General features: G+C 43.9%; 1 long non-coding RNA gene across 2 annotated transcripts; it reads right to left on the reverse strand.

Annotated features, from left to right (window-relative positions):
• Nucleotides 1–1,977: 1,977 nt before the first annotated feature.
• Nucleotides 1,978–22,307, reverse strand: LOC123374813. 2 transcript variants are annotated; one of them, XR_006581208.1, is made up of 5 exons: nt 21,494–22,307; nt 20,533–20,633; nt 13,106–13,201; nt 3,074–3,283; nt 1,978–2,283 (listed from the first exon to the last, which is right to left on the reverse strand). It is a non-coding gene; the product is annotated as an uncharacterized LOC123374813 (long non-coding RNA). The 2 variants fall into 2 exon arrangements; XR_006581209.1 differs by lacking the exon at nt 13,106–13,201.
• Between the last annotated feature and the right edge of the window lie 96 nt (nt 22,308–22,403).

Consider the following 22,403-nt stretch of genomic DNA (forward strand, 5'->3'; position numbering starts at 1 on the left):
GATCAGCATTTTAAAATTGATACTACATATCTTCAAAACATCAGAACTATCACATTCTTGTTGGGTTTCTTGTTCGTGTATGAGATTTTTAATAATTAAAAAACTCCAAGTTAATTCTCAAACAGAAACCATCTTAAGACAGAGCTAAGAAAGATGGTACATATCAGTAGTTGAAGGTAAAATACATTGCAGAGGTTGAAATTATCCCCAGAACAATGCCCTTTAGTGCCATCATGAGGGGAGAAAATAGAAAACATCTGTGCCTTTAAAAATAGTTTCTTCCCACCTCCCCTTTGGCCCAATACCTAAGTAAAGGAGAAATAACATTAATTCCAAAGTCCTCTCAGAATATCTGTCTATTAAGGACTGGCTCCTGTCATTGTTTTATTTTCCCCAAACATCTCTCATAAAGAGCAGATGTAAAAGGAGAACCCTTGAAGCAACCTATTTAGCTGTTGGCCAACCGTTAAATCCACATTCTAACGCATGCCAAGATTAACCCTTCAGAGATTTGCTCCCCATCCCTACAAGGCCAGCTGTGATAGGGCAGTAGAACTCACATAGTACAGTATTATTTCTCTTTTCCATTTGTGGAGTTTTATGCATCAAAAGATCCACCTCTCTTCCCTCTAGGCTGCTGTCTTTTACCAACACCTTTATCATAATAATTCTTTGCAATGAGATGGTGTCATCCCCTGGATAGCACACTGGACTAAGAGTCAGGAGACAAAGATTATATTCCTGGCTTTGCCATCAGCTCTGTGAGCTTGGGAAAGTCTCTATGCCTTGGTATCTCCATCTGAGAATGGAGACCATGAGATTTACTGTCTTTGGTAATGTACTTTGAGATCTTTGGATATAAGAGTCAAGAGCTAAGCATAATTATTAGTTGCACTCCTTTGGGGATCTTTCATCTAAAGATTTCAAAATGTTTTACACTTATTAGGTAGTATAATACCTCACAACATCCTTGAAAATAAGGATTAGCCTTATTTAACAGATGGAGAAACTGAGGCACAGAGCAGTTAAGCGACTTGGCCATGGCCAAGTACAGAGACAGTAGCAGAGATAGAAACAGAACTTGGGAGTTCTGGTGCTTTTTCTGCTCTAACCACTAGAAAACACATCCTCCCTTTCTTGGGTCTGTAGTATAATGGTTAAAAAAAATTATTGTGCATTACAAGTCCATGAACAGTAATAATAGAGTCTCCCATTGAGTTTGACAGATGAGCTACAGTCATTATTATTATTATTATATTGTGGGTACTGAGACCAGAAAATATAATTTAAAATGGTTTTATGGAGCTTTTTGAGTTATGTCATATAAATGCAAAATTATTCAGCATTATCTGTGCCAAAAGAACAAATAACATCCAGCAATTTCTTTTCCTTCACTTTAAAGATTTATATCCAGATTCAGCCCTGGGATGGATGTTTCCAACTTCTGTTGAAGTCAGTGGGAGCTGAGCAAAATCTGGCCATCCTAAATTACTGTGTTTAATACAAGCAACCATCCTGTACAATCTAAGCAGCTAATGGTCTGGGAGAAAAGAAATTATCTTTATTCTAAAAGCCAGGGTAGCTATGAAATATTGCTGTCCTAAGCAACGAAGCCTCCTAATTCTTAATCAATAATGATATGAAGATAAACATACAAGAAACTACCTGCAACAGATGGACAGATGCTGCATCCAAAATAGTCCAGAATCTTGGATATCTTTCCCTGAAACCTGTAGCCTAAGTCTTCATAGCCACAAACTTCCCAGTGAAGTGCAGGGTTGGTTTGTTTTTTTATTTCTTTCTTTTTGCTGCTCTGTTTATGTTTCGTAACTAAGCACTCAGTAGTCTGGCAAGTGGCTAAGCAAGTGAACAATAAATTCCCTTCGCTCAGTTGCACGCCCAGCATAGCACCTCCTAGGTTAGAGTTGAGGGCAACGACATGGCTGCTGCATGTTGTTTATGCTTCCCTCTTTTTTGGGGTGGGGGGTGGGACAGTTCACCCTCCAGTTGAAGCAGTCAGCTTTTAGCAGCTGGCTGAATGGGAATCTGTGGGGCAGTGGGCATGTAAGAACTCAATTGGATTACCTGACGCACAAGGCAGCCTTAGCTCCAAAGCTCAGCGGCCAGTCAGCAGGCTGATGTCACTTTCAGACCACAGCCAGTCCAAAGAAGGAGAATGTGCACCAAAGAGCCAACTGACAGCCTGAGGTGGAGAGCCTTTGTTTTATGATCAGGAAAATTGTCAGTCCTGAAGGACACCGATGAGGGCTTTGGAGACGCATCCTAGGAGAAAAAACAAGGGAAAACAACTGATTGGATTGCAATGCAACGCTCAAAATAGGAAGAGAAAAATCAAAGAAAATCCTGTAATACCACAGGACAGGTCTGACTTGGGACTGGAGCACATGGAGAGGAAGGGATGTGAAAGCAGGGAAACTCCCTGCAAGGCAGGTCTGAGGTGAGCACCAGAGTGTAGAGAGGAAATAGCAACACAGGAGAAGGATTTCTTGGACTGATTTGATCAAACCCTCCCATTCATTGTTTTTTTAAAAAACTCTTCCAAAATATATTTCCTTTAGCATTTTATTTCATTCCTTCAGTCTTTGAGTAGTTTCCTACTGGTTTGAGTTGAATGGTGTAAAACAGGTGATTTATTTTGGAGAATTAAAATAAAAGTTACATCAATAGATATCTTTTATCCCAAAATACCTACACCACCACCAAAACACAGCCACCTCTGGGGTAGAACAACCAGATAGACAACTGGTGCTCAGCTTTCTGCACAGCATTGTGGGAAGGAGTGAAGCGTATTGAGGCAAACATGGCTCTTGTAAAAAGAACCATGGCATCTTTAAAGTTCATGCAGTGTGGCTAGGGCCTTCTTTTTAAAGAATACCCACAGAGAGTACATTGCATGGATTTCAATTTCATGACACACCAGAATGAAGACACGATACAACACAGAGCATATGGACGAAAGGCCAAAATTTATAGTAACAAACTACCCAAAGGTAACTGTTAGCTAGCCCTTGCAGTCCAGTTATAAGGTAGACATGAGTCAAGACATACTTACCACCTTCATTCGAGTATCAGAAGCTGAAGCAAACCCTACTCCGTTCTCATCCTCCTCAACTTGTCAGCTACCTTGGGAACTGTTGATCATGATATCTTGTCCTCCCTTGGCTTCTAAGACTCTCTCCCCTGACCTCTCTAATTGCACCTTCCACAGGGTTCTGTCCTTGGGCCCCTTCTCTTCTTCCTCTGCACCTCACATCTGAGGAGTCTAATCCGCAAACACAAATTCAATTTTCATCTCTATGCCGACAACTCACAGATCTACTTCTCTACTCCAGACCTCTCTCCTTCCATCCAAACTAAAATCTCTGAGTCATCTTTGACTCAGCCCTCTCTCTAGACCAGGGGTCGGCAAACCTTTCAGAAGTGGTGTGCCGAGTCTTCATTTATTCACTCTGATTTAAGGTTTCGCGTGCCAGTAATGTTTTTAGAAGGTCTCTTTCTGTAAGTCTATAACATATAACTAAACTATTGTTGTATGTAAAGTAAATAAGGTTTATAAAATGTTTAAGAAGCTTCATTTAAAATTAAATTAAAATGCAGAGCCCCCCGGACTGGTGGCCAGGACCCGGGCAGTGTGAGTGCCACTAAAAATCAGCTCGCGTGCTGCCTTCGGCACGCGTGCCATAGGTTGCCTATCCCTGCTCTAGACCCTCACGTCCAGGAGGTGTCTAAAACTTTCTGAGTCATTCTGAATAACACCTCTGAGATACAGCCCTCCTTATCCATCCCACAGCTAAAACTTTTGTTCAGGCTGTCATCATCTCATGTCTCAATTACTCCAGCCTCCTCTTCTCTGGCCTTGACAAATGCAATCCTGACCTGCTCATATCCATTCAGAATGCTGCTGCAAAGATCATTTTTGTAGCTTACCATTTTGCCTGTATTACCGCTCTCTTTGCATCCCACCACTAGCTTCCTTTTCTCCATTGCTTGTCTTCTCTTACAAGGCCCTTCATAGCCTATCCTCAACATACCTAGCACGTCTCATTCACTATTGAAATGTCAGCTCCCATCTCCGATCTCCCCATGAGGCCAGCCTCCATCACCCACTTCTTACATTTTCAAACAAGCCCTTCCGTGCTTGCTCCCATACAAAGCCCCCTCAAAAATGGCAGCTGGTGTTCTGAGGCCATCCTGCTGACCATTACTGTCTCATTGTTTCTTTGTACTCTCCTCTTTGTCTCTCTGAATCCATCTCTGGTCTCTTGACTTGTGCTTAGATTGCAAGCTCTTTGGGAGCAATGCCAGTCTGCTTTGAGGTTGTACAGCACCTAGCACAATGGGGGTCCTGTCGATGACTGGGGCTCCTAGAGGCTTCCATAATACAAATCATAAAGTAGTGTCTGAAGATTAGGATTCAAACATAGCCCCCTAGCAGAGTCAACCCGATTGCCTTTCTCAAGGAAGTACCTGTCAGGGTCTGTGGAAGACCAGTGTCAGCCACCAGGACATGGGCAGTGTGGCCTGATGGTCAGCACAGTGTTCAGGAACTGGAAGCCAATGGGCAATACCAGTGTCAGGAGCCAGGTGTCAGAGCTGTGGTCAGACAGGACAGAGGAGCCGAAGCCGAGGGACAGTGCTGAGTCAGAAGCCAAAGAGCCAAAGCCGTGGGTCAGAGATGGAGCAGTTGGAAACCAGGGTGACAGGGTTCAGGGCTGGAACAAGGCTGAGAGCAGGAGCCAGGAACATGGTAGGGTGGAAGTCAGGAATCCGGGACAAGGCTGGGAGCCAGGTGGCAGACAGCAGGGTTTATAGAAGCAGCAAGCCAGGATCCACCTTGTTGCACAGACAATTTCCTGTGTCTTGTTCTAGTTTAAATAGTGTACTCAGCCCAATCAGGGACTCCGGAGCTCCTCCAATCAGGTCCTGGCGGGCAGTACCTTTAGTGGAGCATAAGGCTTTAGGGCTCCCACTTCTCCAATGATTAGTAGAGCCATTAGGTAGTATTGTGGATGGGGCAGTGGCCTAAGAGCCTGTGGGTCCAGGTCGGGACCCGCACATCCTCACAGTACCTCGATCAAAGGAAAAGGTCCCCCCATCAATCCATTCCTGCTATAGGACTACACAGCCAGCCCACCAAGAGACTCAGCTAGTGCCCTGTATGGCTCCAATCCCCCTACATGCATCAAAAAAACCCTTCTAACCACGACCAAATACCCACGCTGAAGGTTTCTAACCAACTGCTGCTCCATCTCTGTACAACATTCCTTAAGAACTGAACACAAGTGACCATGGGTGGTGTGCATGCTTGGGTGATGGTTGGGACCCTGAACATCCCTCTATCATCTTGCAGGCCACAATGTCTTTCCAATAGGTCCTAATGCCATTCCATTTGTGAGAGAAGAGACAGTGGACAAGTGGAAGGCCACTGTTGAGCTAGGGAAACCCTGAGCACCTGGCTGAGTTCAACATGGTCCTCTGGCGTGGGCCACTCCTACGTGTAAACACAGCATACAAGGGTTGTGCCTGCTTTTTCTGTGGATAAGGACTGTGAGGATAGATAGCACTACTTACAGTGGTTTATTTGGTAGGTCCCAAATGAAGTTTATGGTGATAACTCTATAAGGGTGTTTGTACAGTTAATAGTGAGGTTTGCTGAATCACTTTTCTAGAAATAATCTGTTGTGTGAGTTTGCCCTATTATAATAAAGTTAATAATAATACCTACTATGTCAGGTGCAAACATAGATTTTATTAACTAATAAATGTATCTAAGTATTGTCACCCCACTGCTATAATAGACCTAATCATCCCAGTTATGAACCCCTCGGGCCAGATTCTGATCTCACCTCTCAGGTAAATCAAGACTAGCTCCATTGACTTCAACAATTATTCTGGGTTTACACCTTGTTAATGAGATCAGAATCTGGCTTATGGTTTGTCTTCCTGTGTCCGAAGAGAACTTTCCTTTGAAAACAAAGCAATTGTAGAAAATTCATTCATGCGCTGCACTGGTTTGAATCTAAATGGTATTTCAGAGTCACAGACACACCTCTCTCAGAAACAGAATATTACCATGTGAAACCTGCAACTGGTTTATTATGCATCCATAGTACCCTTTACTGGATGACAATGATAGATGCTCATGGCAAAGTTTACATAACTAGACCACTGTGTAAGAAGGTTAACTAGATTGAAAGGTTGTTTATCCTGGTGGAGGAATTGCTGGATGAAGGCTTAAAACTCCCTTATGTTCCATCCAGCTTTCTGAGAATTGGCTGGGGTCAGAATCCAATTATTCTCTGACATTAATGCCTTTTCATCCCAGCAGCAAGGCCGAAGAGTGGGAAGCACTTAACATTTACTTAAAGGTAAGGATTATTATTTACACCTCAGCAAAGGCTGGTTCCGACAAGCTGCTAAAACGGCAGCCACAGGACCGCTCAGGTCTGGGGGGACTCACACTGCTAATGTAGGATTTATTGCTTTTAGTCTAGGGTTGCACAGTACAAGGTGTAGCCGTGCCTTTGAGAGTCACAACTCTGAATGCCAAATTCAGGACAAACTACTGAGAAATAGGGCAAACACAACCCAAAACTGGTGGTTATTCTTCCATAAGATATACCAAACCAACAATAAAAGTAAACTTCTGTCTCGCCATACTGGCTAACAAGAAGTCAGGAGAGCAGTTTCCTTAGGTATTTCAGTCCTTGTATCACCACCAAAACCACTGGATTTAAAGATGAGTGGTTCTTTAAAACCAGGCTCATCAAACAAAAGGTTCTTCTGATTCCCAAAGGACCAGCCACATACCCTGGTCAACATATAACTCAGAACTTACACAAAAATCATGCTGTTGCCAATCCTTTAGTATCTAAAATCTAAAGGTTTATTTATAAAAAGAAAGAAAGAAAGAAAGGTGAGAATTAAAATTGGTTAAAGGAATCAAATACATACTATAAATGCAAAGTTCTTGGTTCAGGCTTGTAGCAGTGATGGAATAAACTGCTGGCTTAAGTCAAATCTCTGGTTGCTTCCAAATCATTGGAGAGACCTCAGTCCCTTGGTTAGAATGTTCCCATTAGTATAAGTTCATAGTCCAGAGGTTTGAGCAGTGTAGCAGGGTGAACCCCTGCTCCGGCCCTGAAGGGGTTAAAAACAGCCCTGGGAAGGGGCCTAGGCTTGAGAAAACAGCCTTTAGGCTGGGCTGATTAGGGGCGTGGCTGCAGGTGAGGCCACGCCCCAAACTGAGCGACAGCTGGCCCCTATAAAAGGCCAGGGAAGCCAGACATACAGACAGTCTTCCTCTGCCTGAAGAGGAAGAAGGGCCTGGCTGCAGGGGCTATAGGCAAGGTACCTAGAGTGAAGCAGGGCTGGGGAAAGGCAGAGGAGCTGGGGAGCTCCAGCCTGGAAAGCCCCAGACTGCGGCCTAACAGTGGGCCAACAGGTACTAGGGGTTGCAGAGGGCAGCCCAGGGGTAGGCCAGGGCAGCAGGTCCAAACGCCTTTGCCTGTGATGAGTAGGCTGATACTGCAGTCTGCCCCAGAGTGTGGAGCTAGACAATGACTGGCAGTAGCCAATACTGAGGCAAGGTGGGGATAGAGGGTGAGGGTTCCCTGAGGAGGGGAGACCCTAAGAGAAAGGGGTTACTGCTAGGGGGCAGCACCCCATGTAAAAGGGCACCGGGTCCAGGGAGGGACACGGGGGCCAGAGGACAGGTGGATCACCAGCCTGCAGAGGGCACTCCAGCGCTGGAATAGAGCTAATTCCCGGAGTCACCAGCAGGAGGCGCCGCAGGGGTGAGCCGAACCCGTTACAAGCAGGAAAGAGGCTGGAGCAGAAAAGAGGCAAAATGGAGAAATTTCCAGGGCCTTTTATAGCTTCTGCCATGTGGAGGGAAATCTAGTTTCAAACAAAGCTCTCTGTGGAAAATTACAGGTAGCAACATGGTGTTTGGAGTCACATGGGCAAGTCACATGTCCATGCATGACTTCACTTAGTCATAGCAGGAAGCCATTACCTATACCCCAGTGGTCGGCACCCTGTGGCCTGCAGGCTGCATGCAGTCCATCAGGGTAATCTGATTGCAGGCCGCAAGACATTTTGCTGACATTGGCCATCTGCAGGCACAGCCCTCTGCAGCTCCCAGTGGCCTTGGTTCACCGTTCCCGGCCAACGGGAGCTGCAGGAAGCAGCGGCCAGCCTCCTTGCACTTGGGTTATTCTTCCAAAGCCAGATACACTGCCTCTATAGCTAGATTCCACCAGAGGTGTAGCGTAAGGCAGTAGGAAGATCTGGGCAGTTAGTTTTCTTTAACTTTATCATCCATTGTGAGGATAAGAGGGAGACATGGGTATAAATTAGGGCTGTCAAGCGATTAAAAAAATTAATCACAATTAATTGCACTATTAAACAATAGCATACCATTTATTTAAATATTTTTGGATGTTTTCTACATTTTCAAATATATTGATGTCAATTACAACACAGAATACAAGGTGCACAGTGCTCACTTTATGTTTATTTTTTACTACAGTGTAGTAAAAAACAAAAAAATTGTATTTTTCAATTTACCTCATACAAATACTGTTGTGCAAGCTCTTTATCATGAAAGTTGAACTTACAAATGTAGAATTATGTACAAAAAAAACTGTATTAAAAATAAAACAATGTAAAACTTTAGAGCCTACAAGTCCACTCAATTCTACTTCTTGGTCAGCCAATCACTCAGACAAACAAGGTTGGTTACAATTTGCAGGAGATAATGCTGCCTGCTTCTTGTTTACAATGTCGCCTCTCAGATTTTGGATGGCACTTCAGATTCTTAAACCTTGGGTCGAGTGCTGTAGCTATTTTTAGAAATCTCACATCAGTACCTTCGTTGCATTTTGTCAAATCTGCTGTGAAAGTGTTCTTAAAACGAACGTGTGCTGGGTCATCATCTGAGACTGCTATAACATGAAATATATGCAGAATGTGGGTAAAACAGAGCAGGAGACGTATAATTCTCCCCCCAAGGAGTACAGTCACAAATTTAATTGATGTATTATTTTTTTAACAAGCATCATTAGCATGGAAGCATGTCCTCTGGAATGGTGGCCGAAGCATGAAGAGGTATATGAATGTTTAGCATATCTGGCATGTAAATTCCTTGCAACGCCGGCTATAAAAATGCCATACAAATGCCTGTTCTCACTTTCAGGTGACACTGTAAATAAGAAGCAGTCAACAGTATCTCCCGTAAATGTAAACAAACTTGTTTGTCTTAGCGATTGGCTGAACAAGTAGGACTGAGTGGACTTGTAGGCTCAAGTTTTATATTGCTTTGTTTTTGAGTGCAATTATGTAACAAAAAATCTACATTTGTAAGTTACACTTTCACAATAAAGAGGTTGCACTACAGTACTTGTATGAGATGAACTGAAAAATACTATTTTCTTATTTTTACAGTGCAAATATTTCTAATAAAAATAATATAAAGTGAGCACTGTACACTTTGTATTATGTTGTAATAGAAAATCAATATATTTGAAAATGTAGAAAAACATCCAAAATATTTAATAAAATGTTAATTGGTATTCTATTGTTTAACAGTGCGATTAATTGCGATTAATTTTTTTAATCGCAGTTAACAAATTTTAATTAATCACTTGAGTTAACTGTGATTAATCCACAGTCCTAGTATAAATTAGAAGTGTTGGGAGGAGCGGGGGAAAGGCAGGAGATTTGTGAACTCAACTGTGCAAACCTAAGAGATCCACAGATCCACATATTTACTACTCATCTTTCCCAGGCAATAAAAAAAGCATACGAGCAATTGTCTGTGGCACACAGACATTTGGATGTATTGCCAGGATCCAGCCCTAAATATCTACCCAAAGCAACAGCAAGCCCAGTTATCCAATGTTCTGGGCATATAAAGCCAAATCCTGAATTCCTTCCTAAGGCCTGGTTCACACTCAAAAATTAGATTGACTTAGCTATGTCGCTCTGGGCTGGGGAAAATTTCGTGCCCCGAGCACCATAATTAAGTCAACCTAATCCCGGTGTAGATGTGGCTAGGTCAGCAGAAGATTTCTTCCATCATCGTAGCTACTGCCTCTTGGAGAGGTGTATTAATTGCACCAACAGAAAACCCCCTTCCATTGATGTAGAAAGCACCTACACTATGGCGGCACAGCTGCTGTGCCGTTGCTATGCTACTGCAGCAGCTATTGAGCAGACATGGCCTTGGTTTTTACATAATCTTTACCCAAAGATTACTCAAACTTCCCCTGAGTAAGGACTAATAGTGAGAGTATGAAGAAAGAACCCACAGTGTTGTTGTATTATAATGCATATATGGGAGTAAGAAGAGTTTAGAGTGGTATCTTAAACCCTGAAATACCTTTCTTCTTTGGTTTAAGACAGACCTCTTGCCCCTTAATAGTTTACAGATATTTCAGGCATATTTACATTGCTGCCAAACACACTAAGTACATTCACTAATTTAAATGGACTGTTCAAAATGGAATTGTAGCAGCTCAGGAAGAACCACACAGGGCCAGAGACGAGGTTAACATACATGGCATTTCTTGAAATGCCAGGATTTCCTGGCTGGACATGTATCAAAGTCATTTTTGCTGGGCTGTCGTATAACTTCAGTGATCTCCATGAACAAGGCCCCGTACTCACATTCATAGTCTGTCCCAGGGTGCCCCATGGTGGCTGCTTTCTATCTACTACACTTGGCAAACATAGCACCTACTCTATTTATTTTGACACTTAAGAAAGCTCCTAAGTCATGCTTCTTTGCTAATATCCATTATAGCAGAATACAGCAACATTTTAAAATAAAAAACTATTAACAACAGTCGTTAAAGAAGGAATGATGATTTCTTCCCTCCAGTTACCTGGTTTTTGATGTTATACAGTCATTAAAGAGACAGGTTAAAATAATCTATTTTTAAAAACAAATGTCTTTACCATGGTCACTACTGATCCCTCGGCCTGTTAGGAACTTCATTTAAAATTAGCCACTGGGGGGAAGGATCACATGAGAAGAGCAATATCCTTCCCAACCCTACCAGGGGAGACCCCCCCCTCCCCTGCATTCCCTGAGGCTTCAGAGGGGTTAATTCAGTGGTTCTCAAACTTTTGTCCTGGTAACCCTTTCACATAGCAAACCTCTGATGCGACCCCCCCTTTTATAAATTGAAAACTCTTTTTTATATATTTAACACTATTATAAATGCTAGAGGCAAAGCGGGGTTTGAGGTGGAGGCTGACAGCTCACGACCCCCAGTAATAACCTTGTGACCCCCTGAGGGGTCCTGACCTCCAGTTTGAGAACCCTTGGATTAATTTAGTTTTAGCACCGTGTCCATTCACATGCATGTGCTATTTTGAGCATTTCAGTTTTGACAACATAGGCTCATCCCAGATTCTGGAACAAGCTCAAATACTCACTTCGTGGAGTATGTACATAAGCTATAGTAAAGAAAAACCCACAGTAACCGTCTCCAGTTTGTGAGGGACTCCATGGAGCCAGTCTCTAGGAAACAGATAAATGCATGACGATTAAGTCCATTAATGGCTATTAGCCAGGATGGGTAAGGAATGGTGTCCCTAGCCTCTGTTTGTCAGAGAGTGGAGATGGATGGCAGGAGCGAGATCACTTGATCGTTACCTGATAGGTTCACTCCCTCTGGGGCACTTGGCATTGGCCATTGTCAGTAGACAGGATACTGGGCAGAATGGCCTTTGGTTTGACCCAGTATGGCTGTTCTTATGTTCTAACCTAAATGAACCCAAAGTTATGGAGACAGATATGAGTCAAGGAAGCCAGCAGAGTATCAGAAACCTGGAAAAATCTCTGCCTGGATGGCCTCAGGTGTTTGGTTACAAGCTGAGGTGGTTCAAAAGTTTGGGATTTTTTTTTTAAGCAGAATTTTTTTTATTGCTTAAAGAAACAATCAAATACAGCAAGCAGCAAATATTTGGCCACACACTTCTGAAACCTCAAACTATATTCAGGTTTTGGCAGACAAATTTCAGCTTTTCAATTAAAAAAACCACAACAATTTTTGAAGGAAAGCAGACATTGTCCGTGATTTTTTTCTGCTTTTTAAAAAGCCCTAGTTTTCGATCCAGAAAAAGTTTTGATGGAAAATATTTGTCCAACCCTTTTAATGAGCTTTAGTGCCTTTTAGCACTAGCTGATGCTGAGAACCAGTGATACCTTGTAAAGAAGTTTTCTCAAAACTGGGTTTGTGCCAAAATGTGGAAGGTTTATTTTTCCCAGGGGCGCCTGTGGAGGGGAGCAAGTGGGTCAATTTGTCGTGGGCCCCGCAAGGGCCCCCAGGAGAATATAGTATTGCAATTTTTTTATAGAAGGGGCCCCCAAAATTTCTTTGCCCCAGACCCCCTGAATTCTCTGGGCGGCCCTGCTCCCCGTTGCTCGCATTACTGCCTGAGCTCCGCCTTCTGTCAGATGTTAGATTCTCATAGGAGTGCGAACCCTACTGTAAACTGCGCATGCGATGGAGGGAGTTTTGCACTCCTTATGAGAATCTAATGCCTGATGATCTGAGGTGGAGCTGAGGCCATGATGCTAGCGCTGGGAAGCGACTGCAAAAACAGATTACATTAGCAGAGGTTTCACTGCACAGAGACCATAATAAATCAATCGCTTGCAGACTAATATGAGAACCCTATCAGTGAGTGGCAAGTGACAATTAAGCTGCATCTGGTGGCAGGCTTTATAGTGGCAAGTGAGTTGATGTACTTCAATTGTACAGAGGCATCTGGTGGCAGGCTTTAAGTCAGAATCCGACACTTATATTAGTCCGCACGTGGCCCGCCCATTATTTTATTTACCACTTCTGTCCATGCCTCTGTCCCGCACAGTTTTGGTAAGCCCACAAGCTAACCCTCGCCAAAATGAGTAAAAAACAAATGTCGCTGCAAAGCTTCTTTGAAAAGGGGGAAAGACCCAATGATGAGACAGCAGAAGACTCTAAGACGGCCAACAAAAAGAAAGCTGCATTTAAAAGAAAATACCAAGAGTCCTACTTAAATTATGGGTTCATTGCAACAGGTGACTCACATTCTCCATGCCCGCTTTGTATAATATGTGGTGACCGGCTATCCAACGAAGCCATGAAACCTTCAAAACTGCTTCGCCACATGGAGACCAAGCACCCTGCATTAAAAGACAAGCCTTTGGAGTTTTTCAAAAGAAAAAAACGTGAACACGAAGAACAGAAGCAATTACTGAAGGCCACCACTTCATCAAATGTGTCTGCACTGAAAGCATAATTCTTAGTGGCTAACTGCATTGCTAAAGCTAAGAAGCCCTTTACTGTTGGTGAAGAGTTGATCCTGCCTGCTGCTAAGGACATTTGTCGTGAACTTTTAGGAGAGGCTGCAGTTCAAAAGGTGGCATGTGTTCCTCTTTCGGCTAGCACCATAACTAGACGAATTGATGAAATAGCAGAGGATATTGAGGCACAATTGTTAGAGAGGGTGAATGAGTCACCGTGGTACGCAATCCAGGTTGACGAGTCTACCGATGTTGACAACAAGGCAACAATGCTTGTTTTTGTGCGATATATTTTTCAGGAGGATGTGCATGAGGATATGTTATGTGCACTTTTGTTGCCAACCAACACCACAGCTGCAGAACTATTCAAGTCTTTGAATGATTACATGTCAGGAAAACTGAATTGGTCATTTTGTGTCTCTATATGCACGGACAGAGCAGCTGCCATGACTGGACGGCTTTCTGGTTTCACTACTCGGGTCAAGGAGGTCGCTTCTGAATGTGAGTCTACGTACTGTGTCATCCATAGAGAAATGCTAGCTAGCCGAAAAATGTCATCTGAACTTAACAAAGTTTTGCAGGATGTGATTAAAATTATCAACTACATTAAAGTACATGCCCTTAACTCACGTCTGTTCGCGCAGCTCTGTGAGATGGACGCAGAGCACACACGTCTTCTCTTATACACAGAAGTGAGATGGCTTTCTAAAGGTAGATCACTGGCCAGAGTTTTTGAGTTACGAGAGCCGCTCCAGAGATTTCTTTTAGAAAAACAGTCACCACGGGCAGCACATTTCAATGACACAGAATGGGTCATAAAACTTGCTTACTTGTGTGACATATTCAACCTGCTCAACGAACTCAATCTGTCACTTCAGGGGAGAACGACAACTGTGTTTAAGTCGGCAGATAAAGTGGCTGCATTCAAAGCCAAACTAGAATTATGGGGGCGATGAGTGAACATTGGGATTTTTGACATGTTTCAAACATTAGCAGAGATTTTGAAAGAGACTGAGCCAGGGCCTTCTTTTTCCCAGCTGGTGCATGATCACCTATCTCAGCTTTCAAAAGAGTTTGAGCATTACTTCCCAACCACAAAAGACCCCCGAACTGGGAAGGAATGGATCCGCGACCCATTTGTGAATAAGCCAGGTGACTCGACTTTATCCGTGCTAGAAGAGGATCAACTGCTTGAGATCACAAATGACGGTGGCCTTAAAAGTATGTTTGAGACGACTTCAAATCTCCATACGTTCTGGATTAAAGTCAAGGCGGAATATCCTGAGATTTCCACAAAAGCACTGAAAAGCTTACTTCCATTTTCAACATCCTATCTTTGTGAAGCAGGGTTTTCTGCAGTGACAGCAACCAAAACGAGATTACGGAGTAGACTGGACATAAGCAACACACTTCAGGTGTCACTGTCTCCCATCACCCCCAGATGGGACCGTCTAGTTGCAGGAAAACAAGCTCAGGGCTCCCACTAATTCTGCATTATGGTCAGTTGTATAATTATTTCATTATATATTACAATAATAATAGAAATAAAAGTACAAAAATAAATGTAATGCGCTTGAATCGTCCCAAAACCATCCCACTGGTCCGCGGAAATTTTTTTTTTCTACGAAACCGGTCTCTGGTGCCAAAAAGGTTGGGGACCGCTGCCTTAGATGATTACACCTGAAAGAATTCTCAACATTTAACTTACTTGCCACCAGTTAAGATCTGTGTTTCTTTTTTGCATTTTTCTCAGTTTGGCCAATGATAATAGACCATCCAGTTTCACTTTTCTTTATAGTCAGTTTCTAGTGAATTTCAATTTCTCCTCATGCAAAATGTTGTAATATTTAGATTTAAAAAAAAGCTTATTAATTTAAATCAAATTATTCCTACCAGATATTTGGAGGGTGGGGGGAGGTTGTCTTCATGGAAACACTTGTATTAGTCCTAGGTTTTTGTAGAATTTGTTTTAAAAACAAACCAACATTTTGTCCAAAATTTCATTTCTTACTCAAGATATTGACTGATCTGTTCTTATAATGGAACATGGATGGGGGTGTTGATTCTGGGCCTGAGTCTACAACCCTTATGAAAGTGCTATTCAACATGCGTGAGAGTTGCAGAGCTGGGCCCCCAAGAGTTGCTGAGCACCCACAATTCCTGTTGATTTCCTCCCAGTTAGGCCATTAGTGAGGAAGATATGTGATTACCAAACCAAAGGCTTATGTTTTGTAAATTTCTACATGACTGCTTTCACTGATGTAAGACACCTGGGTGCCTTTGTGGTAGGAGCCAACATATATGTCTAAAATAAATAAATTATAGAGCCAGAAAAGCTACCTGTAGGCTGTTTGTACAGATACATCAGCCAAGAAAATTGAAGGAGATGTGATTTTTTTTTCCCTTCGGGGGAGGACTGGTTAAAAGAAGAAATGTTAGAAGCCATTGCTATTTTCGCCCTTGCGAAAATATATGTATAAATATTGTGATCCATTTGAAAAAGATTATTTAACTACCACAAATACAAACTTTTTCATATATGCAGCAAAGAAAATATGCACTCTCTAGAGCAGCATATCTGAATGTTGCTGTCAGAATGGAGGAAGGATGGTCTCATAGTCTGGCACAGGCCTAGGCATCTACAGACCTGGGTTCTACTCCCAGCTTTATCGCAGACTGACTATGTGATCTTGGGTGAGTTATTTTATAATTTTCAATTTTAGATACCTGGACTTTTTAATGCCCAGCTTTAGGCACTGTGGGGATGTGATTTTCAGAGGCGTTGATCAGATCCCAGTAACTCCAGTTTGCATTGTGGTTGCTCAGAACTTTTGGAAAAGTTAACATATATTACACCACCATGCAGTACCTGGACTGGCCTGCCTCCCAAGGCCTGTGAAAGCGAGGGATCATGGTCCAGACAGACAACCCACCCACAGACAACCCGCCAACCTTAAGCATATTCTCACCAGCAATCACATACCGCACCGTAGTAACTCTAACTCAGGAACCAATCCATGCAACAAACCTCGATGCCAACTCTGCCCACAAGTCTACACCAATGACACCATCACAGGATCTACCCAGATCAGCCACATCATCACCGGTTCATTCACCTGCACGTTCACCAATGTAATATACACCATCATGTGCCAGCAATGCCCATCTGCTATGTACATCGACCAAATTGGTCAGTCCCTACGTAAAAGGATAAATGGACACAAGTCAAATATTTGGAATGGCAATATACAAAAACCTGTAGGAGAGCACTTCAACCTCCCTGGACACACAATAGCAGATTTAAAGGTAGCCATCCTGCAGCAAAAAAAACTTCAGGACCAGACTTCAAAGAGAAACTGCTGAGCTTCAGTTCATTTGCAAATTTGACACCATCAGCTCAGGATTAAACAAAGACTGCGAATGGCTAGCAAACTACAAAAGCAGTTTCTCCTCCCTTGGTGTTCACACCTCAACTGCTAGAAGAGGGGCCTCATTTTCCCAGATTGGACTAACTTATCTCTAGACTGATTCTTGCCTGCGTATTTATACCTGCCTCTGGAAATTTCTACTACATTCATCTGACGAAGTGGGTATTCACCCACAAAAGCTTATTCTCCAATACGTCTGTTTTCTATAAGGTGCCACAGGACACTTTGTCGCTTTTTTACAGATCCAGACTAACACGGCTACCCCTCTGATACTTGGTATATTTCAATTATTGAACAAATGAAGGAACAAAATTAAGGTTATATGGGCAGCAAAGGCGAGGTGTGGGGTGTGACAGAATGGGGTATGAATACATGGAAGTGGAGAACTCTTTGCATTCCCATAAGTATCCATTACTTTGACTTGTGATATTGTTAAATATAACATAAGGTTGCTATGTGTGAATTTCTGTGTGTGAATTTCCTATATTTGTATTTAACAAAGAAAATTCAAGCCTGTGAATAAATATCTAAAGACATTGCTCCCATGCACATAACTCTGCTACCCCACAGAACTGTACTCCTCCTCTCACAGCACTCTGGAGAGTCTGTTCCCCCTCCTGACACCTCTCCATGCACAGCCTGGATTGCTCGCGTATCCCTGGCACATCCCAGCCAGTCTCTAACCCAACCCACCTTACCTTCACTCTACTTCATTGCTCCCTACTGAGCCCCCTAATTCTCTGACACATTCTGGATGAAATCCTGGCTCCACCTACATCAGTGGCAAAACTCACATTGACTTCAATGGAACCAGGATTTTATATTTTTTAAGCATCAGTCAGCACCTCAGAGAAAACACAGTCTTCACCTGGCCCCATTCAATACACCTGTAATATCCATCATACTCACAAGCAAAAGCCTCATCTCATCAAAGCTTGAAAAATGCCCCATATAGTGATGCTTGCCTACAGTTGTCAGTTCTTTGTTCCTTTCTTTGAGGGTTTTTTTAACAAACCAACCCACCCCCTGTTCACACAATTAAGGATGTCCATAGCCTTACTTTTAGAGTTGTGGTACTTTTGGATCTAGTAATTTTTCTGAGGGGCATAAAAAGTTCCCAGTTCCTGCTGAGGTTATCTTTTAAGTTTTTTAAAACCAATATATTGATATGTAGTGAATATACTTCTACCATGCTCCCATCTTCCCTTCATAAATTCTTTCAATATTCTGTAGTCTATGGAAACTAACATTAAAGTATTAACACCTCTATTTGCCCCACTAACCGTAGCTCTGTTTGTGCAATTTGTCTGATCATTCTCTAGTGCAGTGGTTCTCAATCAGGGGTACGCATATCTCTGGGGGAATGCAGAGGTTTTCCAGGGGGTACATCAACTCATAGAATATCAGGGTTGGAAGGGACCTCAGGAGGTCATCTAGTCCAACCCCCTGCTCAAAGCAGGACCAATTCCCAACTAAAATCATACCAGCCAGGGCTTTGTCAAGCCTGACCTCATCTCAATATTTGCCTAGTTTTACAACAGACTACAGAAAAAGCACTAGTGACGTCAGTACAAACTATAATTTCATACAATGACTTTATACTGCTCTATATGCTATACACTGACATGTAAGTACAATATTTATATTCCAGTCAATGTATTTTATGATTATATTGCAAAAATGGAAGTCAGCGATTTTTCAGCAATAGCGTGCTGTGACACTTTTGTATTTTTATGTCTGATTTTGTAAGCAAGTAGGTTTTAAGTGAGGTGTAACTTGGGGTGGGGTACACAAGACAAATCGGACTCCTGAAAGGGGTACAGTAGTCTGGAAAGGTTGAAAGCCACAGGTCTAGTGTTTATAAGGTGAGTATGCATGCTCTCAATGTGTAGTGGCAGAGGACTACATTTTTTACAGAGGTCATTTAAAAATGTTTTTCAACTAAAGATATTACTTTTTAAACTGATACAGAGAAGTCAACTGGCCCATGGAGGACTGTGTGAAACCGGGACCCTCACTCCGACTTCATGTTCTACTTTAACAGGACTAGAGTTTTTAACTGCAAATCTCAGTGCAACTTTAACTACTGGGCAGCTGCTAAGGTGCCGCTACAATAAGGAAGGAACGAGATATTCTTGATATTGTTAGGGGTAACATGACTAACGCGTAAGATGCCTCAACAAGAAAAAAAACCCAGGGAGAAAAAAACCTGGCCAATTCAAATAAGGGGCAGTCCCTACCAAAACTTCGGAAGGCAGAGAAATTGGACTCCTCTATCTTGGAAACAAAATCAAGAGCATGGAGAAATCAAAACAGGAATCTGTCCTAGAGGTCAAGTCCAAGCAATAACACTTTTTGATTGTGTAAAGAGAGGACCGTGTGACTGGCCTGCAGCTGTCTGTAATAGAAACATCTCATGAAGTGAAGGCTGCCTTGACTTGAATCAAGTGAGCCTTGACATGGCCTTCTAATTACAGACCAAACAGGTTACAACAACGTGATCTGAAATCAGCCAGGCATTTAGACATGGTCTTCTTTGTAATAGCCTGCCCAGCAAACTGGTGTCAAATAAAATAAAAAGTGGGATGGGCTTTCTATGGACTTTACTCTGCTCCAAACAGAACTTCAAAGACTTTTTAATGTGGAGTGTTTAGAGAAAGACCTCACTGAGATGGATGTGTGAGCATGGGAAAAATATTAGCACGATGACAGACTCATTAAGGGGTCAGAATTGACACTCCATTGGAGAAGAATTCTGCATAAGCAGCACCACCTAGTTCTCTCTAAAATATGGTAATATGTGGATCGATGACAGCAAGAGGAGAGGGATGCCAATATAAAAGGTTTCCTGAAAACCTGATTCTGTAACCCACCAAACAGTGCTCAACAACCCTTTGTCTGAGCTGACCAGGACACACCTGGGATACAAGGCTGACAAGTTGTTTGAGTGACAAGCTGACTATAAGCTTGGGAACCATTCAGAAATATTCAGGATTTTGTTGCTAGGTGAAAAGGGCTTTAGGACCTTTGGCGGCATTTCGGCGGGTGTTCCACCGCCGCAGTGGTTCTTCGTCTGGCGCCTGCCAGACGAAAAGGTTGGGGACCACTGATCTAGAGGCTTCATAGCTATGCTGCCAGGAGTCAAAGTCCTCGAGATGGCATGTCAGAATATGTCTACACTGAAGTAAAACACCTGCAGCTGGCCCATGTTAGCTGGTTCAGGCTCATTGGGCTTGGGCTGCGGGGCTATAAAGCTGCAGTGCAGAAGTCTAGCCTTGGGCTGGAGCCCAGGTCTGGGACCCTCCCCCCTTGTGGGGTCCCAGAGCCTGGGCTGCAGCCTGAGCCCAGACATCTACACTGCAATTTTACAGCCTTGCAGCCCAAGCCCGAGTCAGCTAACATGGGCCAACTTCAGCTGTTTTATTGCAGTGTAGGCATAACAGCAGGGCATATAAGAGCTAGCATGTCAGAAGGAAGGGGCTGCCCTTCTGAGTGGCAGAGTTTGGAGATGCTGCTGCTGCAATCGTTGGAAAGCACAGCAGACATCGCAGCTCTCTAGGTTGCCTCAGAGGAGAACACTGAACACCGCGCTCATTCATCTGGTTGCGGGAAGGTAATTCTCACTTGCATACAGGGAGTGTGTCACCAGCTGCCACTCTTTCACTGAGGACAAACACACACCCATGACATCGCAGGGGGAGTACTAGCCAAGTCATCGCTGGGGCAGAGCTCTCATCACCTCCATGATCCTGAGGTCCGTCCTTACCTGTGGGTTCCACCTACCTGGATGCAGTCCAGAGCTGTTCTGTCATTGTGAGAGTCCTCAGAGCTGCAGGACATGGTAGTGGTCCATTGATCCTCCATCCTCTTACCTGGGTCCCATCCTAGGGGAGTGAACTTACCCTCAGTCACAGTCAGCATACTACTGGCCCTGTACTTACCTTTATAACACCTGTTGTGAAGGTCCTTGCTTTACCTGTGTTCCTATTCATTTAGTTCACCTCTGGTTTATCTTGTTTAGAACTGTTGATGGTTTAATAAATACCTTGGTTTTACACCCCCACATCCTAGTTTTTTTTTATTATTATTTTTTTTAAGGGTTTGACAACAAACCGCAATGATAGATGCGGGTAGGGGGACGTTCCTTTAGACTGGTTCTCTGTTGGTTCTCATAAAAATCATGGATGTTGCTTCATGTCAGAAGTTTTTCCACCCCAGCCCTTTGGTTTTGCACTTGTAACACAGGTAAGGAAATGCTAGGACAAATTTAGAACACTTCTGGAAAGGGAAAGGTTCGTTATTGGCTAAGTAAACAGCAAATGCTAACCACATGGAGCACTACTATGTTTTACTGCAAAAAAAGATTCAGTGAGTCCTGTATGCAGGGGAAAGGATGGGGCTTTGCAACATGGTAGCCTGCTCATTCTTCTCCCAATTTCTTAAAATTTGTGGAATTTATTATGTTCATTCCATCCTCAAATGCAGTAGTGGAAAGAATATTTTCCTTGTTACACAGATATGGAGAGACTGCAGAAACCTGTGCAGCTGAGCTTCAAATTAATGTTAATTTTGATTGGACATGTAAAGAGTTTTATGAACTGATTTAAAAAAAACAAAGATGTGTTGAAATGTTTTAAAACAGGTAAGTACCATTTTAAATAAGCTTATGATGACTGCACTGTATGTTTGAGGGCAGTAGAAATATACACATGCCCGAAAAATACCTGCTACGCTATGTCCTTACCTTTCATATGGTTTTCCCTTATTTCCGTCCGACAAAGGTGGTCACCCTAGGGGCTGGTCCCTGTTGGGGGAGAAACACTTAGCAGGGGAGACCGATCCCTGTTGAGGGGCACACAGGCTGGGGCGGCCTGATCCCTGTTTGTGGGCACATGGAGCAAGGGTGCTGGTGCCGTGGGGGGGCTGTCCAGTGGGGGGCACATGGAGCACAGGGGGGCTATCCTGGCAGGGCAGGGCTGGGGGAGCACACAGAGCAAGGGTCTGTCCCGGGCGGGGGGGGGGGGAGTATGAAGTCAAAGGGGTATGTCTTGGGGGGCTGTGCAGTGGTGGGAGGGGAGGAGGAGGTGATGGGGTCTGTCCCAGGCAGGGGGGCACACAGAGCTGGGGGGGCCTGTTCCGGGGGGCTGTGCGGGAGGGCACTGGAGGCAGGGGGGATGTCCTGGGGGACTATGGAGGGGGGCACACAGAGAGGGGGGGTTGTCCCAGGAGGAGTGAGGGGGGCACACAGAATGTAAAGGCTGTCCCAGGCCGGGGACATGCAGGGGGGAAGCATACGTATCCGGGGGGGGCACATCTGTCCCGGGCAGGGGGGACATATGGAGTCTCGGAGGGCCATGGAGGTGTACACAGCGCTGGGGAGCTGTCCTGAGAGGCCTAAGGGGGGCCCACAGAGTGGGGGGATCTGTCTGGGGGGGCCATGCAATGGCGCACACGGAGTGGGGGCTGTCCTGGGGGCACACAGAGAGGGAGCATGTCTGAGGCGGGGGCGGGGGGGGGCGGCACACGGAGCCGCAGGGGTCCGTCTTGGGAGACGGTCCGGGAGACATAGGGAGTGGAGGGCTGTCCCGGGGGCACACAGAGAGGGAGCATGTCTGAGGCGGGGGGGGGGGGGGCGGCACACGGAGCCGCAGGGG

This window comes from Mauremys mutica, chromosome 7, assembly GCF_020497125.1.
Source record: "Mauremys mutica isolate MM-2020 ecotype Southern chromosome 7, ASM2049712v1, whole genome shotgun sequence".
NCBI classification, from domain to species: Eukaryota; Metazoa; Chordata; order Testudines; family Geoemydidae; genus Mauremys; species Mauremys mutica.